The following is a 22848-nucleotide window of genomic DNA, read 5'->3' on the forward strand; positions in this document are numbered from 1 at the left end:
GATCTCTTACTTCCTTTGTTTTCTGTTGGATGTCATCAGAGCCCCCAGGAGCCATGTTGAACTAAAATGTGTGCAGAGGCTGCATGAGGCACTACAGGAATTCAACGCAATGGCCCCAACCTAGCCATTCAACTCTTCTTCCCTATGACAAGGGATCCACCAATCTGACATAGTTGTTTCTTGGTTTTTCTTCCTTTGTGGTCTTCCTTATGTGAATCTCCTTTTGTTAAAAGAAAATATTTTACTTCCTTTCTCTAACTACCCAAGTTTTTTTTTTCCCATTTCCCCCAAAACAGATCCTATCCATCTTCCTCTAATGCTCTCTGGAGTGTGTGGGATGCTCTGAATTTATTGAGCAATTACTGTTGGCAATAGTGATTTCACATCTCTTTCTGCTTCACATTGCTAGGTCTATTTTGATGCTAAATGCTTTCTTTTGCCAGCTAATTTTGTTTCTTAAAGAGCATGGGCTATGGATTATTCAACTTATTTACTATTGATAAAAGAGGAGCACTACATACTATCAATTCTTGAAGTTTCTCCAAAGCAAACTGTCACCTGTTATGATGAAGAGAAATTCCTTTATACAAGTTGATAGGATCAATTCACAATATTCTAATCTTGCAGAACGATAACTACTGTCTTTTTCTCTCTCTTTTTGAATTCCTCATAGGTAAATAAGAAAGAAGGGTATTTAAGAAGTCAGGAATTCCATCTCATTTAAAAGTTGTTCACCCATTAAATTCATGAACTTTCACCAAAAGCCAAGAAGAGTCTAAATTTCAAATCACAAAATACCATATTATCTCTAAATGTGACAAGAATAATCAAGTTTTCTGAGCCTTTTAGTTACTTTTTTGGTATAACTACTCATCAACTCTTTAACCTCTCTGATTTTTCTGCCAAAGACAAGTTATTTCTTAGACTGCAATGGAAATAGTCACTGACTCCATAACCTTGTTCATTTGAAAACCATGGGTTAGAAGTAAATAGAAGAGGGCTGGGATTGTGGCTCAGCGGTAGAGAGCTCGCCTAACCCGTGCGGGGCCCTGGGTTCGATCCTCAGCACCACTATTTTAAATAAATAAATAAAAGTATTGTATCCAACTACAACTAAAACTTAAAAAAAAAAAAGTAAATGGAAGAGCAATCTTGGAACTAACCCCTCCACATGGGAAAAGACTTCCATTTTCACAATATATAAGTAATAATCCTTTAATGCTCTTGCAAAATTATTTATTCTAATATCAGGACTTCATATTTGGATGAATGTGTCTATTTCTCCTACCAAGAAAACTGAGTTCTGAAGAAATTTCAAGTTCCCAGGGAAAGTAGATTGGCCTAAAAACCAGGACACATTGCTAAGAGAAATAACTGCATGATTTTAAAAACATAATATATTCATTAATGATGGTGGAATGTGACGATCATTATTATCTAAAGTACAGGTTTGAAGACATGAATTGGTGTGAATATACTATGTATACAACCAGAGATACGAAAAATTGTGCTCTATTTGTGTAACAAGAATTGTAATGCACTCTGCTGCTACATATATATATATAAAAATTTCAAATGTTCAGAGACTATTACCCGTGGTTCTTTCTGTCTGATGACCTCATCCCATTGGATGTGAGATTGGGTCAAATAATCAGTCCAGAAATCGTCCTCTTGACCCTGTGTTGTCATTCTTTGATCTGGATGGCCGTCGTGGGCTGAAGCTTCTATGACCATGCAGTTCAAGCAATTGTCAAAGTGTTAATTGACATTTGTCCAGGGACACACTGATATTTTTCAAAAGATTCTCTAGACCAAACATTACAACTCTCTTTCTAGTACACAGGGCAAAGAGATTTCATATACAGAATGTTTTAGCAGGTTTGGGTTCATTCATGCTCATTTTCTTGGCAACTGGCATGTGAACTAGAGGACACAAAGTATTAAAAATTTCTGCAGTGGAAGTGGATACAGAATGAGTTATAGGCATCAAGGGAAGATGAAGAAACAGCTCTTGATCTGTGCTGTGTCAATCCCCTTAAGGGGAAAGTACAAGTACCCAAGTGCATGATGTCATGCAGAGAAAACCACATTCCAGTGAAATACACAAAAGATTGTTAGTGATCTAGAGAAGGAATCAGGTAGATAACAGATTGCCACGGGCTAAGCATGAAAGTCAATACCATTCATCACCAAAGCATGAATGGAATCTATTAGAAACAACCTTTTAATAATGGGACTCATGGCACAAATGACATATAAAAATGTGCCTTATGCCTCTGCCTCATTCTTCACCTATGGAGAAGGACAGATTTAAAAAAAGCTCACAACAGTATCTCCCCAGCAACAACCTAACCACATAGCCAGTCACTGAATCCCTTGCTCTACTAGGAATTCATTCAAAAGTTGCCATGCACTGGAAAGATATTTTGCATTATATTCTATATTGCAAATGGAAACATGGGACTATTTCCCACTGGTAGCAAGTAAGAATGTGAAATTCACATTCTTTACAAAGCAGGATGTATTTCAATACTTCAGTCACACAGACCAAAGAGTCATGCACAAGAGCTTGCAGAACTAAGTGATTTGGCATCACTTAGAGAGAATGATATGACTTGAGTCCAATTTCTACAGTCCCACGATTCAAGAATTAGAGGAGGTGACTTGGTTATAAATATGAGGAAAGCAATTGTACACTCAAGGAGAAATCACCAAACAGATATGCACAAAAGCCCAGATGATGTCAGGTAGGTGTCATTTTTCTCATAATATCAGGTTCTGCTTCTTTTTACTCTAGAGTTCTAACAACATTCTTTCTCAGAAGCCTAGTATTTCACACGGCCATATTATAAAGATGGGCCCACATTAGAGAGTAGTTTTTTTTTACAAAAGGAAGCATTTTATAAGCTTAGTGTCTCTCTTGTAATCTCACTAGGAGATGCCCAAAGCTAGATCTGAAAGTGACATTCTCGAGGAAATATTCCCTGTGTTTCCTTTGTGTGCTTGTAGCTATTCCTGTTCAGGTGATTTTTAGGAGCCTTTAGGGTTTGCCTCTGTGTTCACCACAACATGACTTTTTCAGAAACCTAACAGGACCTTTTCTTCATTATTCTTTTGTCCCATGTCCTCAGTGCTCAGTATTTAATTCAAAAGGAAGTTCCCACTCAAGGTTGCTTATTAAACCATCCATTACCAATTGTCCCTGCTGTTGAATGAGATTCTTCTCTTGATGTTTGGTGATATCCGCCATGCCATCCATTCCCAAACCACTGTTCTCTCTGGGTGGCTGTTTCTTCTGTTGTACTACTAGAAGTTTCCCAGGCTGTGAGAAGATGTCAATTGTGAGCCATTGTGGTCCCATTTCCTCATCAATAGCTCTTATACTTTAAGGGCACAGACTCATGAGGAGAGACAGTAGAAAAGGAAGACAATGAGGAGATACACCACTAATATTCAGAAAGGAATATTAGAAATGAAATGGCCCCATCCTTTAATTCTTCAGCTGAGAAAACTAGGAACCAAAGAAATTTTAATTGGTTCAAAATCATGTGGCTGGATTGGTGCAAAGTTAAGACCAGGCCATAGCCTGTGAATTTCCAGTACTATTCTTATCTTACTGTGGTGAGTGGCCTCACATATCCTGCCTAAGAGAACTGTTCAAAGAATAAACTCTTTGCTGACTTTGGAGGAAGAGTATAACAACTTATGACATAAGTATAGTCGGACAACTCACATGGGTCACGTTCCCTATAGCACACTCAACAAAAATGTACCAGCAATGGCTTTACCCATTGTGAAAGCTGTTACAATGTCTAGGGTGTTACAACACTGACCTATAACATGGTTACAACCCTATGGCAATGTCCCCAAACCACTACCTTCTGACATTAGGCTCATTAATTTCAGGTCTCTTAGGATGTGCTCTGCTTCAGTACAAAATGTTTAGAATAATTTCTAAGATACACTATTAGAGCCCAAAGGGGACTATAGACTTCCTCTCTCTTCCTTTTCCTATTAGAACACTTCTTTGTTAACCCAGCTCACAATCATTATGTTTATATCAAATATATTGGGCTAAGAAATCACATGTGGGCCTGCCTGTTGGACATATTCAGTACAATGTGCAGGACTTATTGAACAGTGTCCTAAATTTTTCTTTGGTTGTCTGGGATCCCTCAGATGAGTGATTCCCAAAAGCTCCTTTAGCTTCTAAGTCACTGTTTAGTACCTGTTCCCTACAGGGGTATTCAAGGTTGTGAGAGTGATAGTTGAACCACAGTTTCAAAAATGCTACAAACTGTTATCTAAAAAAAAAAGCTTACTTTATTCCAAATAAGGTAGGCATCTCTCAGAGCTACAAATCTGAAAGAAGAGAACATACTTTTTTACTTTTTCTCTTTTTGTTTTCATCCTATTTTGATAGTCAAGCGGTGAGCCTGGAGATTATTTTAGAAAACCTGAGGTGTTTGTGCATAAGGAGAATGACAGTGAGAGTATCAAAGTGTCCCTCAAGTTCCCCTGGGTTTGGAAACAGAAAAAGAGCAGTTGTAGAATTCAAATGCAGACCATGTATATTACTGACTTTTCTCCAAGAGTTCAAGGGATGCCATTTTATAACAGAGGAAGAGAACATGAAACAGAAAGTGGGTTTATCATACATCCTCACAGAAAGAAGAATTCCAAAGATCCTTCTGTTTGTCAAACTTTCCTTCCAGATCCTCCACTAAGCACTCAAAGAACGCACTCTTCAGCATACATTTCCATAAACCCACACAAATCACCCATATGGGACCTCTGGGAATCTTTAACACAGAATTCTCTCAGATATAGAATTTATCTCAGATAAACGTTTTGGCCTTTCGTGCAACCTGACAAGTTAGCATTTTTCTTCCAGTTTCTAAAAATTGTGTGCAGATTTGGCCCCTTTTCAGCCTCTGCAGAGATTAGGACTGTTCATAGACACAGAGTGTGGCCAGTGTCTAAAAATTGTCTTCCCTAGCCCCCGGAATGTCTTTACTCACTCCCGTAACCAAGAGCTGCTGACCGCCATCCTTACTTGTGCTTGTTGAATGTGGGGCCTCCTCTACATCCTGATGCTCATGGTGAATGAGAGGAGGCTGTGGTTCCTGGGTCCGGTTTTCTCCATGAACACTGGGGCCATTTCTGTCTACATCTGTTATGGTGAGGTTATACATGCTGTGATTTTTTTTTTTTTTATCAATCAACTTTTATTGGTTTTCTTCTTCCATTTATGTACATGCTATCTAAAGGTGTTATGTCTGAACACTACTTCGGAGCAACCACTCTCAAAAATTTGAATGATTTCACTAATATGTCCCAAGAAAAAAATGAATGGGCATGAAATTTCTTCACGATTACTTGGTATTCCACTATAAACACTTTGTCAGAGATGCTGCCATAAACCATTCAAATGTATTCATTTTATAATAAGCCCCCCCCAAAAATACTTTGTGCCCAGATGATATGACTGATATCTGACTCCTAAATGGAATTGAGCATCCTTATGAAAGTTCACTGAGAATTTATAATGCGACATTAACTAAATTTTCCACTGTGTCCTAAGGGTTGACGATTGCAGCATCATAGACTTTGAAGGAAAAATATCTTTCGTTAATTACATATAACCCATTACCAGTTATTCTTGTGGTTGTCTCAAGTGGTGCTTCTGGGTTTGAATGGCTTGGCCTCCATTGGTTCCAGTGCTGGTTCTGTTCTGTGTGGTCAGAAACCCATGGCGTGGTTGAAACTGTGATAATGATGATTGAAGCAATTAGGAAAATGTTATTTCTTGAGCCTTCACAAATTGTACTGCACATTTACTCCTTCTGTAGTCTATACAATGAGGCATCTATACCAGGTTGTATAGATGGTTGCATGGAAACAGAGAGAAAGTGGAGAGAGTCTTCAGCTTGATCCACCATATTGTGAAGCATCTCAATATCCTTTGCATTCTGTCATAGAATACGTTGGGGTTCAGAACATGAGATCTTCTTGGAGAAAGCAGCCAAAGAAACTGTGGTAGCAGGAAGAACAGCTTGGAATACACCAGCCCTCCACCGAGGATCACCAGAGATGACAGAGCTTTGCCCATCCATGCAGATTTGTAGGTGGCCCTCTGCACTTGAAAGGCCAAAGAATTGGTATCGCTGGCATGTTTGCTACCTCAGATGGAAGAGGCGGGTGTCTGAAAATTATACCACAATGATCACTATTTTGTTAGTTAATTTTACTGGAGAAACAAATACCCTGAGCATCCAGAACTTTCCTGTAGATGGTTCTGAGAAAGAACATCTACCTAGAATAGCAATATGGTTTAGCCACATAACTCTGAATGTTTCTCAGACATGCATGGTAATTCTCATCAAATACAAATATCATGAGCAAGCCATTCATAGCCAATGAAAGAAAAACAAGATGCATTACAGTCAATAGAAAAAGTCCAGAAGTAACCCATCACCATCAGAAAAGTGCGTAGAAAAAAAAAAAAGAGGTATATATCCATATAACAGTTCCCTGATATTGTCATACAAAAATATTTGGGTTAGAATAGCATAAACATCCAACAGAAGGATCATGATAAAATTAGAATGTCTTTTATGAAAAGGATATTTGCAAATCCATCTTCTTTCAAAGCTTATTTTTGATACCCAAATAACCCAAAACTATTTCACAAGTTAAGAGAATAATGTCTAGAATCATGAAACACATTCTCAATAGGCATGAAAAATGGTAGCTATCCTTCCCCTCCAAAAGGAAAAGGGTATCCTGTTGAATCACAGGCATAGACACTCAACAAAAAAGTGAATGGAAATTTAAAAATATGCTCTAGAGATGAAGAAATAGTGGAGGAAGTTTTCCCCTGGAGCCTGATCATACAGTTTATTTGCAGGTTGATCTTTTGGGGTCACCATCCAAGGGATTTTGGTTTCTCAAGTATCAAAATCATATTTTTTACAGATGGACCTACCCAAGACTGGGCCACATCCTGAACCCAGGAGACAGTGTACTCATAAAGCTCCAGTGATTTTGGTTACTTGGTTTTCTTTCTGAAGGTATTAAAAAGAGCATAGAGGGGCTGGGGTTGTAGCTCAGTGGTAGAGCGCTTGCTTAGCATGTGTGAGGCCCTGGGTTCGATCCTCAGCACCACATAAAGATAAATAAATTATATAAAGGTATTGTATCCATCTACAACTACAAAAAACAGTTTTAAAAAATTAAAAAAGAAAGAGTATAGACTAAGCTCTGTAGAGATGTCCAGGCTAAAGAATATATATTTTAAAGCTGTAAAATAAAGAATGGAGTTCATTTTGAGTATTTGTTGTGTGGCTGCCATATGCTCAGGTGCTTTCAAAATCTGGGCTATTCTTTTAGATCCCCTCCTCCCTGGGTGGTATTCATTTGGGGATGAAACTCTCATGTTTCAACAGGACAGACAGAAATTCAGTGACCTGGGAGAGCCCATGTAACACCCCAAGAGCCTTATCTCTAAGGAAAAGCAAAGCTGATATGGAGTTAATTTCAAGATTCTCATTCTGTCCAGCAAAACCATAGGTCATTACAGGTTCATGTGAGAAACTCAGTCATCTGGCAGAATATTTGACCAAACTTGGTATATTTTAATTTTAAAAGAATATTTTTTTTTCAACTCAATTGAAAAAAAATTTCATGTCATAGTTCTCAAAAAGTTTTATAATGGTCACAAATTTGTATACTATTAAGCAGTTTCACTATTTGCTTTTAATAACTAGCACTGCCTTGTTTAAGTGAGCTAATATTTACCCTTCTTTTCAACATCTTTTACTTACATGTTTGTTAAAATTCTGGATTTGTTCCTTTGACTTCAACCAGGTTTTGATTAAGACAACTCTTGAGTTCTCACTCCCCTGTTTTAAGCCTTTCTAGGCCCTTCTAAAAGCCTTCAATTCAGGGTCATTGGCAATTTTGAATTAATACTCTCTTAATCACTCTTCAAATGCAAGGGCTTTTTTCATCCGTGTGCTCCCAGCACCCAGCAGAGCAGGTACACAATGAGCATTTGTTGTGTTGTTTTCACATGTCATTCTCTGACAAACCTCGATAACTCAAAGAGAATCTATAGTAGCCAATCTCACCGATAAACAAAATAGGAAGAACCTAAGGCATTTGGTTCACTTCTCCAAATATGTTTAGGTTGTCATTAAAAAAAAAAGAAATTGCATCTTATTTCCTCCTCCACAATCATATGGGGATATAACTAAGGGATCATTATAAGTCCACCCATTTTTTACATTGACTGTTTTCCAAGAGAAATACTATCAGGTGTCACTTAGGTTAATTAGTAAAACTTGCAAAAGTGGTTCTACTGGAATTGATCATTCTTACTGGTGCTGGAGACAAAGTCTTCATCATCATCAATGCCTGATCCAGAAAAACTGACGTGTTTGTCTCTTTCATCTTCGTTCTCTTCATTTGGCTCCCAGCCTGTTGAGATGGTATTTGAATCCGTACCTGTTATGGTGACTTGCGTTAGTGGTGGAGCTGGATGCCAAGTAACCCATTCCACAGAGGAAGAAAGTCAGGCACAGCAGGTGGAATGGATTTCCCAAGATTTCAAGAGGAAAGGGAGAGGGTTCTTGCAGACTTGCATCTGGATCTAATCTATAGATCTCAAAGCAATTGCTATGATCCTTACATCAGAACCTTCACTTTAAGGAAGAATAAATATGGACACCGCTCCACTAAAGAAGTAAAAACAGAACACAGCAAACTAAAAACATCGAAAGGATAGTCAAAACTCCCCTGTGCTTTCAGATGCAGTTCTTAATAACTCACTATTCACATTCTTTAAAAGTTTGAGTTCCAAGAAAAGAGTGGAAAGGTTTCATATATGCCTATTTGCTTTATCAAGACACCTTCAAGAAAACTTTGAAATCATGTCAATCATTTCTAAAACGGTAGAGTGGCATTCATAATTTTCTAATTTATTTTTTTTAATCTTTAGCATCAGATTATGGTATCTCTCTAAATGCAAATGGAAGTAATGCTGTAATTCCCAACAGTACTTTGACAGACAGAGAGGGAAAAAAAAAGTCAGAGAAATAATGTCTGGCATTTTATTAGTCAACCAGAAGAGACGATGAAAGTGGATTCCAGTCTAAATTCTTAGAACTTTTCCTTCTTTTCTTTTGGAATTAATCATAGAAAATAGATGGAAACTTTCAGCTTCTCAGTGGTTACTGCAGCAGACCTCTTTTTTATTAAAAAGAGGTTTTCTGCATTCTGAATGAGGCTCAGGCTGTCTTATGAAATGACCATTTGCTTTGCATACCATTAGTGTCCACCCCAATAACGCAATTGATGGAGGTTTTCTATATTTTCCTATCTCAGCTAGGTTATTTCATTTTCTCATAAAAAAAGTTACAAGCTTTTTATGACTTCAATAATTTTGGAGTAGGCATAAGCATTCTTTCAAAGTTATAATTTTGTTCTATCCTCAAGACAAACCTGACCCTGTTCATAGCTCCTCTACTATCCTCCTCCGAGGAGTTAGAAATCCCACAGAGTAGAAAAAAAGAAAACTGCATATTAGTTCCATGTAATCAAAGATACTGATCTAAGAACTCATAGTCCTTCCAAAATCATCACAAATATTTGTGTGACCAGAATGGACTTTAGACTTGAACATTATCCCATATGGCAATGAAAATCATTAAAGATGGTCAAGAAAATGCATAAGATAACCATAACTCATTACCAGACATTGTTGTCGTAAGAAGATGATTCCTGGACTCTGATGGTTGAAACAACCATGAAAGCCAGTCCTGGGCCTCTTGCTTCTTGGTTGCTGTTTCAGGAGCCGTAGCACTAGTGCTCATCAAAACTGTGGTAACCATGACTGAACAGATTGTTGAAAAGTGAATTGTGAGTTCCAAAGAAATAGCATTGTGTATGCTTTCACTAATTTTTTTCCCCTAGTCAAGAGAATCATCTATACTCAATAGATGGAAAGGTGGAAAGAAAGGGGGAAAAGGCCAAGCAATTCCATTTCTTTCAGAGGCCCAGACTAGAATTCATAGAATGTCAGAAATGGAAGGATCTTGAATATAATCTGGCTCAAGCTCTTCATCTTAAAGATGAAAAAATAAAAGTGCTGGAAAAATTTGCCGACTTGTGTGAAGTCAGAAAGCTAATTAGCAACAGAGACACCTCAGAGCATGAGAGCTCTGAATTCTAAAAGTTTACAATGTGAAATGGGGAGGGAAATTTTGTCTCCTCTGCCATGATGCCAAACTAGGACCAGTGGTAAGAATTTCAGGGAGATGGGTGTTCTTCCAACACCCATGCTACAGCTTCCTTTAGATTTAATGGAATAATCTGAACTATCCAACATTGAACTTCGTCAAGGAGAGCTTTGTTTCCCATGATAAGGAAGATCACTTGGCAGGAAATTTGTGTAAGTAATTAAATGATTAGAAATGCTGATTGAACCAGACTATTTAAGATCCTCTCCAAATCTGAGCATTTATGATTCTACACCCCAGGTCTTTAGAGTCCTAGCCCCTTAATCTTCCATACACTCTATCTTGGCTAACCAATATCATTCTCCAAGAATTTAGGGTATGATATTTCTGCCAGATATAATCCCAGGAATCCAAAACACAGGAAAAGAGAACATGTAAAGTAGGAGACTAAAGAAGATGTCTTTCCACTTTCTCCATGGAGACTCCAAATCCCCTGGGAACCTTGCCCAGAGTCATTTATTTTATATCAACACTATTATTTTACAAAGCAGAATAGTCCATTTTTAATCCCGTTTGAGTTGAAAATAGTATAGCAACACAGGAAAAGAGACAAAGTGACCCACTGATAAAACCAGAAGCAAGAATCTTGACTTGAAAATTTCCAAAGACTGACATTTCTGCCACCATGACGTGCAATGGAAGAATATCGGATAAGAGGCAACAAAAAATTGAGAACAAGTTCAAGCAGAGAGGCTGAAACCATCATTGAAATCCCAATTACAAAAGACAAGTGAGATTTCTTTTTTCAGATTTCAAGAAAGCCCAGAAATGATCCCAAAAGAAACACAGCCAAAGAAGACCTTTTCCTTCACACTATTTTTTTTCTGCAATGGTCAACACTGTAAACATTTAAAAATGGCCTTTCAGTGTGCTGCAATCTCTCTCCCACCTGACCCCAACATATCCTAATCAGTGCGACATAGAACCATAACATAACATAGCACTGTTGTCATATGTGATTATTTATAGAAGTAAAGAATATAGTTTATTCTGTCTTAAAAGCAAATGTGAAGCATCAACTTTCTATTTTTATTTCTTCCCTTTTGCAGAAAGGATGCCTGCTTATTTTGAAATATGATCATATTCTCCATCAGCAAAAGCTAATAAATGGAGATATGCTTCTAAACCCCCGCCATTGTTATAGACAAAACCTTTCTCCCTGAAGCTCCCACTTTAAAATACTTTGCAGGAATTTAGAAATCATAGGCAAACCTCCAGGAACCTGTAGGCGACCTAGACTCTGATGTAGAACCACATCATTTTCTACCTTACAGTAAAGGTTTGAAGTATCCAAACAAGTGTCCAGGGCCTGCCCTTTCCAGGTGTAAATCATGGTTCCCTCTTTTACTACTAACTGTGATAACTGGGTCAGCAGGAAATAAAGGTGTGCATCTTCCAATAGACTTTTTTCCTAGAAGATATTTTTCTCAATGAATCGCATAATCAAAGCATCTGAAGGAAAAATAATTTTGATTCTACATACCTGTTGCCATAAAAAGAACAAATTAGGTATTTAGGGGATCTTGTCATATCCCCAGAGCTATTGGCTTCTGTGACAAGGGAAACAGCAGCAGATCCTGCTCTCACTAGCGATGCTGAGGGACCCTCAGTGGGACACTTGGGTGTGATAATGGATATTCTTTTTCTTATCATTAAAAGACCTGGCATTCAAGACTATCGATGAGCAAAAGACATAGCGATATACCTGTGGCTGCTGTTGTTGTGAGATCCTGAGTCTTAGGCTGTGAATTACCAAACCAGGACCATATCCAATTACTTCTCTTCTGAGCTGATGCACGGCTGTTTGAGTGCACAGTGGAGGTAACTGCATCGATTATGAAAACATTGTTGAGTGAGATTCTCTCTGTCAGAGTTGGCTCTCCATTCTATGTCAAACATTTGTATCTCTTATAGAATGAAGATTAAAGAAGAGATATTGAGGTGTGTTTTTTAATTTTTATTTTTAATATTTCCACCCTTCATTCTAACATCTCCCAACATCTTAGAACAACATCAGAAATGCAAATTTGTATGGGTACAAATCCAGTGCTTCTAAATCTCCCAATTGAACCTCCTAAAATAATGATTAGAGCAAAAATTAAGCCACAGCTTAATACTGCAATGGAAGGAGATTTGTTCTTTTCTTGACTGGGTGACTGGACCATGCAATATGCAGCATGACATAAAGTTGCTTTCATTCATTCACCTTTGGAGTATCTTTGGAGATGCTTGCATATATCATTTGGATCTATCTAGCAACACACCCAGCTTGTAATAACAACTGGGACTTCAAAGCTCTACTCATACACATTAAACTCAGACCACACTTCATACCTGAGCAAGAATTTCATGAAGGGTGTGTGTTCTAAGTATTGAAATCAGATCAAACTTTCTCAAGTTCCACTCGTCACTTTGGATTCAATTCAGTCCGTGTTTCCAGACAAGAAGCAAAAATGTCAAAGTTAAAGATTTTGAACTCTACTCAAATTAGAAAGAGGACAACAGTAGCATTTTGTAATTTAAAAATCTCTAACTTGACTCTCAACTTGGACTTGAGTCCAAAATGTTTCTCAATAAAAACAGAAAGGTAAAAATCATCAGGACAAATACATAAACCAGCTGAGATTATGAAGACATACATTCCTGTGAAAATGTGATACAACTTATGGACTCTTCCTGCATTGTTTCTCATTATGAACTTTGGCGTTGTACATGCCAAATTCCTATAACAGGCACCACATGGTCCATGCTATAAAGGACATATTAGTTCAGAACAGAACTAACACCTCCAGGAGGGCTCTTCCAAAAATAACAATTATGATAAACAGCCCAGGGGAAGTCCAGAGCCATGTAAATGGTTGGTCTTTTTTTTTTTTTTAAATTGATGGTTGGTCTTGTTAGCTTTCCCTTTGCCACCCACTAAGGACCCTTAAGAAGGAATGAAGCAGTCAAGCCAAAGACAGGCAGCTTCCATGTCCCCAGCCAGTCCTCTTCTTGACCTCTGCCTCCCTGCATGCATTAGGGAGGATCTGCAGACACAGCCTCTGACGATGGCCCAGCTCAGTCCAACCGTGATAAGGCCAGGGAATCTCCTTCCTGGACTCAGAAAATCTGATTCTACTTAGGAGCTCAGCATTGCTAACTCTTCCCAGTATGCCACAGGCTGCATTCAAGTTTCCACCCGGCTTTTGTTTGTTCTGTTTTCTTGTCTTTGTTTTGATATCCTTCTTTGCATGGATTAATCTCTTGGAGCTGCCGTTGGCCTTAGTGAATCCTAGAACACTTCAATAATTCTCCACTTAGCTCTGGACTCACCCATATGGACAAATTAGTTTTTCTCTTCTGTCCTTAACTATTAAAAGAAACAGCTAAGTGCTCTGTAAGGAGGAAAACATAATTATTCTCTTAAGTATGTTTTTCTTTTGCTTAATATCTGAACTAGCATGTTGCATCCATCAAGGAAGGACTAACATTGAGCCCCAGTAACCAAAGCAGTGTCTGGCACAGACTCCAAATCTTGGTTGAATAAATGAAAATCTCACTCAAACTTATTCTTTTCAATATTACTTTCTAGGGTTTTTACCATTGGATCCCAAGCATTAGAATAGACACTGCACATAGTAGGTCCTCAAAACACATTTGCTGACTGACTAACTTAGAAAAGATGCTAATAAAAATGTGATAATTGCCTTTTCTAAAGCTCAAGGGGGTGGGGGGCTCATCTCATCCCCACAAGATGTATTTTGTCAGGATTTTCTTCTTTGGTGGGAAATAAGACTTTAGAACTGTTCTACTTCCTGCTGACACCCCTAATTATTGTATTTGCCAGTGTCTAACAGAACTGTGCACCTTAACAACAAAGTGATGTTTAAAAGGCCGGCAACCAGCCTGGTGCTGGGCATGTGCCTGTGATCCCAGCTACTCCAGAAGCTGGAGCAGGAGGATCGCAAGTTCAAGGCCAGCCTCAGCAACTTAACAAGATCCTGTCTCAAAAGAAAAAAAAATTAAAAGAGGTGGGGGTGTAGCTTGGTTGGTGTAGTGTCTGTGGGTTCAATCTCCAGTGCTAAAAAAATATTAAAATAAAGGCAAGGCACCCAGGAAGCAGCAGGCAGCCCATGGCACTATGGTTTCCAGATGTCTGTCCTGAGAAGTGTTTCCCATGGAACCACAAACAAAACGGGGGTGCCATCTTTAGAGAGCCCAGGCCCAGGAACACATGGGCAGTTTGAATAGATGCACTTTTTGAGATGCTTCAAAGAATCTGCCGGGAATTACCAGAACCCCAAACCTACTTGCATCACTCTCTCAGCAAGTTTCTAACATAAATTTAAAATGCCATTGAGCAAATAACCTTCAATTAAACCAGAGCCATGTGAAAACTTCCCTGGCCTCAGGGTGATAAGGGATAGAAAGGACCTCATCTCGAGTATTGACCAACAAGTATATTTCTGCCACACTGTCTGGAGGCTGGAGTGTCAACCCTCAAGAACTGAAGCCAGGAAAAGAGAAATCGGCACCATATTAAGAAATCTACCCAGGACCCAGGTGCACTACTTCAATATGAATAATCCCCACAGGAGCAGAGCCCATCTGGAAACCTGTTGAAAACAAACCACAGGGGGACAGAGGAAGATGACAAAGGAGAGGGAGGACATGCAATAGAAGTGCAGCCAGTGGCATGAGACCAGAGCCACCAAATGCAGCATTTGCATCTGTCCTCTCTTACAGTCTTAAGTAATGAACGAACCACACACCAGCTAAGCATTAAGAACCTTCCCCGCAGGCTGGCATCTAAACTCTGAAGCTGATATAATTTGATCATAAAACTCTTCCTTAAACCCAATTACAATATATAAAAATATACATTTAGGTTGATAAAGGAGCCTATGGAATGGTATTCGTATTCTGCACTCCCACCTTTGTGGAAACAATTGTATCTACAGTGAGTAAGAAGAATAAAGAAGCAAAACCAAAAATTGTTTCTGTATCAGGTTTGAACCCTAACTATATCCCCAGGAATCAGAGCATCAGGATGGGTGGTGTGGGGGTGTCTTCTAAAACACTTCCCGGGGCACTTCTTACTCCAAGGTAAGAAACACATAGTTGTAGACAGACAGACAATTGCAGGCTGTGGTGGTCGAGGCATATAGAGCACGGACCAGCACGGCCACCCACCGCCCCAATGACGTCACCACTGCCTCCATGCCTGAGACAAAAGAAAATCAAAACTCAAGGGAATGTGGCTCAGGAGATCCCAGGCATGTGGCCAAGGAATTGCTACTGGGAAGCAGAAGGGCTCCTTCTCCTTACTGGTGGTGGGGTTGTTCTCGGAGACCCCAGCGTCCTCTTGGTCTGTGGACGGCTGTGAAGTGGGCAGGTGGGTGTGGAAGATGGTGTAGCCCCCTGAAGTGCTCCTTTCGCTGGAGGAGCCGCTGCTCATGTCCTCGTCCATAGGTTGGCTCGGGTTGATGTCTTCCTCGTGCGTCCTGTATTCGCCTTTCTTGCTGCAGCGGGTCCCGTCGCAGTTGACAATGGCTTGGGAGAGAGAAGGACACTTTGAGAACTTCACAGCTGATATTTTTTGAGTCTTGAAGAAAGACTGAATTGTCATATAGCACAGTGGCTTTGAAACTCTTCTTTAGTAGGAAGGATACCTTTCTATCTAGTGAGGAGACATGGGGGGTGGCACCCAGAAAGTACATTCTTCTCTGCTCTCCCTGCACCCCATCCCACACAGCATGGAAATGAGCAGGAGAAAGAAGAGGTTCTCGGGAACCCTCAGCTTCATGTAGCTCTGGATGAGGCACAATTGTGAGCTTAAGTCCTCATTTCAAAAGCAAGCGCCATGTCACCTTCTGGATAGAATAATCACGAGCCTTATGACATTGTGAGTAAAGCATTCAGCACAGTATTCAAAATAAATGAATGCTCTATAAATGATAATTCCCTACCTGGTTTCTGACTCTGCCTTCTGAAGGATGTGTAAAGTGTGTTGTTATTAACTCCATCCATTTCCAGAAAAGATTTGAAATAGCAGACCTCCACAAGGAAGCCATGGTTGCAAACCCATGAAGGAAAAGATTTTCTTTCTAAAGGGCAAATTTTGTCAGTTGAAGCAAACCTCCACTCTAAGCTAGGAAATCAGTGTGTCTAAATATTGACAGAGGCTCTGCCATCCTCTGTGAAATTTGACCTTGATGTTAAGAAACACGGATGTACATAGAGATATAAATCTTTGGTTTAAACAAGTAAATGGCTAGAATGGACTAGAGGGGGGAAAAGTTCAGATGAATTTATTCATTGTTCTTTCTTAAAATATTTTCTGCCTTCAAGTCTGGGCCACTCACTACACGCATGTGCATTTAGCAGAAATTATTTTCTGCTGAATTGCATCAGTGAGACTGAAGTTTCCTTTTGTCCACTATCTAGCTTGCTCAAGTGGAACTATGAAAAAAAAACACAAATGAAAAAAAAATTCCCAAATCTCAGTCTCCTTGATAATCTCTGTTGATGATCTGAGGAAATATGGAGACCATCTAAGGCCATTTTTTGTTACTGTAACAAGATATTTCAGAACAGGTAATTTGTAAAGAATAGAAGATTATTTCACTCACAGTTCTAGAGGCTAGGAAGTCCATGTTCATGAATATGAACATGGGTCACAGTATCTTGTGAGGGGCTTCTTCTTGTATCCTAATATGGCAGAGAGTATTACCCAGTAATGATTCAGAGCAAGTGTGCTAGCTTAGGTCTCTCTTCCTGTTCTTATAAAACTATTGAGGCCTCACCTTCATGGGGGCCTCCTTCTCTTGACCCCCTCCATCTAATCCTAATTATTTCTCAAAGACCCTATCTCCAAAAACCATTAAAATACAAATTTGGGGGTTGTTTCCCCCATGTAAACTTTTGACATATTCAAATATACCACTGATCAAACGTGTACAAATCTGGGCTTTGAAAGGGATCTGTGGGAATCAAGGCATTTATTGAGCATTTACCATGGACCAGGCACACAATAAATGTATTTCTTAAGTTTTATGACAATTCTTACATGTCATTTGATTATACATAAGAGAAAATTGAGGCTCAGAAAAAGTAAGGCATTCCTCTATTGTCAGCCAGGTGGTTAAGGAAGTAAGATGTCAAACTGGCCCAACTGATCTAACACATCTCACATTGTACTATTGCTGTGTGAGGTCACCCTTCCGGCAGCTAGGCACAGGCCAAGGACAGATTCTTTACATAACAGGGGAGACTGAATTTGTATGGTCCAGGAAGATGCCCATCACCCACCACTACTACCACCAAGCCCAAGCACCGTGGTTCTGAGCAAGCAGAAAGCAGATTTCCTCAACACTGTGCTACTTACCAAAGAAATGAATCCCAGGTACAGTATGATCAGGGTTAATAGGCTGAGATATTAAAAAGTTCTGCTTAAGATTTTTTTTGCTTTTAAAAGTCCCATATACATAATTCTGCAGATAATCAAGATGATTGGGAGTGGGCATGGTATAAATAATGCCATAACACATATCAGGAAGTTTTAACCCTTTATACTTATCTTTCAAAACTTAAGCGATAGCAAACATAAAATTTCCATTTGAAGCCCGAATGCTCCTGTCCCTGACACTTCTTAATCCTTCTTTATAAGAGAAGGATTCGGGTGTAAGCAGCAGGAACTTTAAAATATTATTTAATGTTACTTATGTTTAAATTTATTTTTAAGGTTATCTTCTATTTATGACAAGTAGTGTGGGTTTTCCATTTGCTATCTAGCTTTTATTCTTTTTCAATAAGTAAATTTATTTTTAAATAAATAAATACAAATATATTTTAAATAGAAGAGAATAGGTGAAAAAAATAAAAAAAAAATATACCAGATAAAGTGACAGTGCTGTGTAGTATTTAGAGATATGCGTCCAGAATGTGAAAGTGGTTTCCAAATGACTGAAGATTGAGGAACACTGCTTCAGAATAAATCAAAAGGGGAAGGAACCCTGAATCAGAGCCAACCTTCCCCAGCCCTAGGGAAATGACTAATATTCTATTCAAATATAAACCATAGAGAACACACCGGATGCCCTTCCCAAGAAAGAGAAAACTCAAGATGAGAAGAGAGAGACTTACTTATGGTAACTATGCCATCAAAGGAATTGGGCAGGTCTGTGACTGATGTACAATCTTCTTCGTCGAGTGGAGCTGGGAGGTGGGGGGGAAAAAAGCATGAAAATTCTAAAAAGTCACTAGCAAAATTGACTCCATTTCTATAAGTTAGTAAGGATGGGATTTTTATTAAATTTATCCCAAGTAATTTTCTTTTCATGAAACTTGGTATTTTGCTAGAAAGTTCTCTGCCCTTTGTGGTGCACTTTCCATTTTTGTTTAATTTCATAAGGTCCTGGATACTTATTACCTCTCTCCAACAATTTTATTTATTAAAAAATCTGTGTTTTCTGTATCAGCCACTATGGAAGGCTGAGGGTTTAATTGTCAACAAGATAGATATGGGTCCTTCTCTAGTGATATATACACTAAAGAAGATTTTTAATTTTTTTCTACTGTAAAAGTAATTTAGGATCCTGTAAAAAAAAATTTAAAAAACAAAGAAACATATAAAGTATCGTGAGAAAATTATTTGTAATCCCAGGCACCAATAAAAATGATGGAAAAACATGGCAGACACACGGTTAGCATGAACACCACGTTGATCTGCAGATTAAAATAGTCACTAAGGAAAATGCCTGATCAAAATATCTTAAAACCAATTAATTTATAGTCATGGTATTCATTGTTATTAATATACTAATTACTTTATTAATTAAGTACTTTATTACTTCATTAATTTAACTGGTCTTTCTAAGTACCTAATCGGTATAGACTGTGTCTCAGCTGAGGTCGGCCATCTTGGACATAGGCACCCAGAACAACTCTTATGAACATTGTCTTGGCATAGCTCATCATGGGCAACCCTGGATTCTTTTTCTTTTGTTCTCCATTTATCTTCTCCTTTCCCAACCCTTCTTCAAGATTTCTGGGCTGTCTGATCATCCACAGATGTTGCTGGGAACCCCCCTGAACAGCACTGTCTGAAACCTTTGGAAAACAGGCATTGAAGTTCTGCCTGCATGCCTTCCCTGGAGTCCTATAAGCAGGCTGCAGAGAGCCTAACCCACCATCCCACTCAGGCATGCCATACCTTGTATTGGGCCCTAAAAATTCAGAGAGCTTTGAACTGGTTTTGCTGTTAAAGGAAGCTTGGATTTACTTGTGCATTACAGTTTTTGTAATGTGTGTGTGTGTGTGTGTGTGTGTGTGTGTGTGTGTGTGTGTGTTTGAGCATACATGCATTTGCTTAAATGTAATATGGCAGTATATCTGTATGGTTGGTTTCTTCCGGAGTTGCTTCTTGACAAACAAGAAGTAAAAGGGAGAGAGGGAGGGATGCATGCATGCATGCATGCATTTGTGCATGGAGGAATGGAGGTAGACTGACTGCTGTCACAAGGAGAGCTGCTATCACAAGCATTGTAAGTATCTTGCCATAAGTTGTTGGATACTCAGCATTAGGCAAAACAAGAGTTGGACTATACAGGAGTTGGTTGCTTCCCAGTACCTCCCACATCTTTTTTCCCACAAGAAAAGGGAATATCTTTTACCTGACCATATCTTTGGTCTCATCGTGAAAATAACTAGCAAATTCTTCAAAGGGAAAGGTCACCTCCTTGGTAGGGTCATTCCCTACCAACTAATCTAAACCAGCCTTTTGTCACTTCCACACACCCCAATGTGTATCATCTTGCTTTAATTTATTCTTCTTGTTCACCATTGTCTAAAATTATCTCTCTCATTTTACCTGATGGCAGTCCATGGTAGATCTTACCATGACCCCATCTCCTTCTACCACTGCCCATAGCAATTTATAAGCACCAAAAGATGACTAGTAAGTGTGGGGGTGGGGGGAGCATCGCTGCAGATGGAACCCAGGGTCTCGTACATGTTAGGTAAGTACTTTACTACTGAGCCACACTCCCATCCTGAGGAGTGTCTTCGCCAAAATAGTTATGTGTGATGGGAACAGAAAAGCACTTAATAAATTTTTGATCAATTAATAAAAAAGGCAAAAAACACCAATATAATTTCCCAAAGGTCCATTCTCCCAGGAAGCATACCAAAGATTGTAACTCCCCCAAATGGTTTGCAAATATGAGCAGGTCATGAAGCATGTAGATATACTCTGAATGGCATGCCATAAGAAATGTTAAAGGAAATTACAGGTACAGGTGTTCAATAATTATTTGTCAGTATTTGCTTGACACTTCTATGCCAAGTCATTTAAAAAAATATGGAGATAAAAGAACAAACACATTTCTGTCCCTTTTCCTGATCAATTCACAAGGTTATAGGAGAAGATAGTACTATTTCTTTAGCTCTTTACAATATTAAAAAAAATCCTCAAAAATTTTCTTATTTGAAAATACAATCATGTAGCCAACTTGGGCGATTTGTGGGGCTTCCATCCTGTTTATCTTGGAGATGCTGCTAGAGAATGGTTCCATCTTTGGTATGATATTGGTATTTATATGCTGCAGGTACCCAGAAATGGGTTTTGGATTATGGATGTTTTATGCCAGGGATGCAGCATCCTCCCCTCAATTCAGACACAATGGCAGATGAGAAGAGCACACTGAGAATCTCCAAGAGATACATTGAAATGGGATGGGGCATGTCAAGAACACTAACCATTCTGTGAATGGTGACAGCGTGTGCTCACATAGACCCCCTTCATGCTCCATTTCACTTAAACTTTGATAAAGAACATCAACTCTAGCAAGTATAATGCGATGGATGGTGACCCAAATATCCAATTAATATATTCATGCTCCCATGTCAGATCATGGGACCTCATTAGACAGCTTTTAATTCTGGTTAATGAGCTCTGCTTGGCTGGGAGAGTTAGCCGCTGAGGTGTCCCTGAACCCAGGGATTTGTTAGACACTAAGGTGGGCTTCCTGGTTGGCTGTGTTTTCAGAAACTTGAGCTCCATTGCATAAAAAGGGCCAAGAGAAACATGACAGAAATACAGCCTCTGGTTCTTCCTATCCCCACTCTCTCAAGCAGTACTGAGTACAGACAGCTGATAAATAAATATTCTCTTAAAACTTAGAAGCCTATCAACACTGAGTCAGTTGGGCTGTGGATGTAGCTCAGTGGTTGAGTGTTTCCTTGGCATGAGCCAAGCCCTGGGTTCAATCCCCAATACTGCAAAAAGCAAAACCACATTGAGTTAATTAGGAAAATAGAGAAAAAGAAAACCATTACTTCTAATTTTGCTCCTTTAATAGAGCCATTTGGGTATGAAATACATCTCTAGTATAAAGTTTTTCAAGTGAATTAACATCCCCCTCTCTAAGGAGAGAAAAGTTAATCAATGATATTGACCCTGGCTTTGGGAATGAACCCAGCATCATGGGCAAAATTAAAGGCAAGGAGAAAAGCCTCATCCATCTCTGCCTACAGGGCTTTGATTCCAGACCCAGAAAACAGCATGAGCTTTTGCCTTTTTGAATGAAGAGTCTCAATACCTTAACAAGGCTACATGGACTTGTAAAAGAGGCAAGAGAAAATGAGAACACAACTACATACTTCACTAAATATATTTCCTGGTCACAGCAAGGAGAAGCAGCAAGCAGTGCCCAGAGGCTTGGAGTCTGCAGACCCATGCCAGCCCTTGCACCTGACTAGTCCCTTTATCTTACTTCTCATGCCAAGATGGATCAAGCAGTCCCCACGTTGGCTGGGCATGGAGCTCCTGTTTATCCCCATGTGGTTGTGTTCATTAGGATAGCCTTAAACATTCCAGGCATGGGCTACATACTGTCTAGCCTTCATTGGACTTTCCCCCTTTTGATCAAATTCTTTTTGGGTCCCCTATCCATGCAACAGAGAGGAGTCAATGTTCTACAGCTTTCTTCTCATTGTTTTGAGTGTCTCTCCATAGTTGTAGTAACCTATACTGTAGTTGTAATAACCTATATTGGCAGAATTCACCAACTTCACATACTCTGTTTATACTACCAACTCTGTATTTTTTCCTTTCCCCTAAATTCTAGATTTCCTCTCTGAATTCTCATGCAGATCCTTCAAGGGCCTGCAATAACGGGTGGGTGGCACAGCCTGATTCCAGCCCCTGATGCAACTCCACAATGACTGCAATGTCCCTTAAAATTTCATGCAGATTTTATATTCTACTACCGTAGATGATATCACTTTAGAGCTAATTTAGCATCCCCTTCTCACCTTTAAGGAAAACTGACACTTCATGAAGATGTGTCATGTTTACCTCGAAGCTTCACCTTTCCCTTTAATGCAGCTTCAAACTTTCAGGTGGAACAGAAGGCTCAGTTTGAGAAGTCAGACTTCTGATTGTTGGCATTGAAATATTTGACATTTATGGAAATGATCCTTCTCAAAAGAACCTGAAGACTCATAGTACATAGAATTGTTTGATTTTTCTAAGGCTTGAATTAGATGTGTGAGCACGAATTTC

The 22848-nt window shown here is 39.1% G+C and overlaps 1 pseudogene; it reads right to left on the bottom strand.

The window, feature by feature from the left end:
* The window catches only part of LOC143388215 (CD44 antigen-like), a 74939-nt pseudogene that overhangs the window by 18879 nt on the left and 33212 nt on the right, over positions 1–22848 (bottom strand).

The sequence above is a fragment of the Callospermophilus lateralis genome, unplaced genomic scaffold, assembly GCF_048772815.1.
Source record: "Callospermophilus lateralis isolate mCalLat2 unplaced genomic scaffold, mCalLat2.hap1 Scaffold_5641, whole genome shotgun sequence".
Lineage (NCBI taxonomy): Eukaryota > Metazoa > Chordata > Mammalia > Rodentia > Sciuridae > Callospermophilus > Callospermophilus lateralis.